Here is a 1,402-nt window from a genome sequence, read left to right on the forward strand (position 1 = left end):
TATATATATATATATATATATATATATATATATATATATATATATATATATATATATATATATATATATATATATATATATATATATATATATATATATATATATATATATATATACAAGTTAAATTTCTGAAGACAGAATGCGAGGGTCTTATTCATATATATATATATATATATATATATATATATGAATAAGACCCTCGTTAATGAATCCACTTTTCTTTCTTCCTATTTACATTCCATTGGTTCTAATAACTTCCCCTGTACATTCCTTGGCATTTACTTTCTGTTAGATCTCAGTATTATTGTGCCAAAACACGTGAAAACGAGCCCTTAGGTATACACCTCTTGCCCTTATTCCTTAACGAGGGTCTCGTACTGGCACACTTGGTGTCATTAGGTTGTATACGAGGGACTATTAATCAGCTGCCTGGTCGTAATAAGTTCACGTGCTACGTGACGCCACATATGCGCATAAAAGAGTGTTTCACACTCGTTGCTTGGCTTATAGATGGCGCTGACTGACACTCCTACTTCTAAATTCACATATATACCCAAGAAAGTGGATAGAGTGAAGGCCGCTGTGATAGCTCAGTGGTTAGAGCATCGAACGCGGTATTCGAAGGTCGTAGGTTCGATTCCGGCTCACGGCTGGTTATTTTTTCATCCACTTTTCTTTCTTCTTATTTACATTCCATTGGTTCCAATAACTTCCCCTGTACATTCCTTGGCATTTACTGTCTGTTAGATCTCATTAATATTGTGTCAAAACACGTGAAAACGAGCCCTTAGGTATACACCTTTTCTCTTTGTATATATATATATATATATATATATATATATATATATATATATGTGTGTGTGTGTGTGTGTGTGTGTGTGTGTGTGTGTGTGTGTGTATCCGCAAGTATACGCACATAAGCCACACGTCACGCCCCACTCACATAGCCATACGGCCGCTATTTTTACGTGGTGCGTTTTTCGTCCGACTACGTTGGACTTGAAGTAGTTTTGAGACCTCATACTGTCGAAAAGGTGACATTTACAATGCGCATTTGTACGGAGACATGCTAAACGTTTGGCGCAATGCTAGGCAGGATTTTTTAAGGAGGAGGAGGGGGGTGCAGCAGAACGACTAATTTAGGCAATTGGGGGTCGCTGTAAATGCGAGCGAATATTTTGGTATACCCTAAAAAGTTAAATTACGAAAGTATTTCGTGGCGTTGGGGGTTCAGACTCATTTCCTCTCCCCTATCTACATACGGCCTCCTGGTTCTGCGTGCGTTTGACGCGGTAGTTTTTTTATCTCACAGGTTTCTGAGCGCATCTAACTTCCAATTAATCCGCTCAGTTATTCTGAATATTGTAGACGCCAAACCAACAAAAAAAACAGTTTATTTATT

At 37.2% G+C, this 1,402-nt stretch overlaps 1 non-coding gene across 1 annotated transcript; it reads left to right on the forward strand.

Annotated features, from left to right (window-relative positions):
- Nucleotides 1-579: 579 nt before the first annotated feature.
- TRNAP-CGG (transfer RNA proline (anticodon CGG)) lies at nucleotides 580-652 on the forward strand. The gene has a single exon. It is a non-coding gene; the product is annotated as a tRNA-Pro (tRNA).
- Nucleotides 653-1,402: the final 750 nt, after the last annotated feature.

This window comes from Rhipicephalus microplus, unplaced genomic scaffold (assembly GCF_043290135.1).
Source record: "Rhipicephalus microplus isolate Deutch F79 unplaced genomic scaffold, USDA_Rmic scaffold_16, whole genome shotgun sequence".
Lineage (NCBI taxonomy): Eukaryota > Metazoa > Arthropoda > Arachnida > Ixodida > Ixodidae > Rhipicephalus > Rhipicephalus microplus.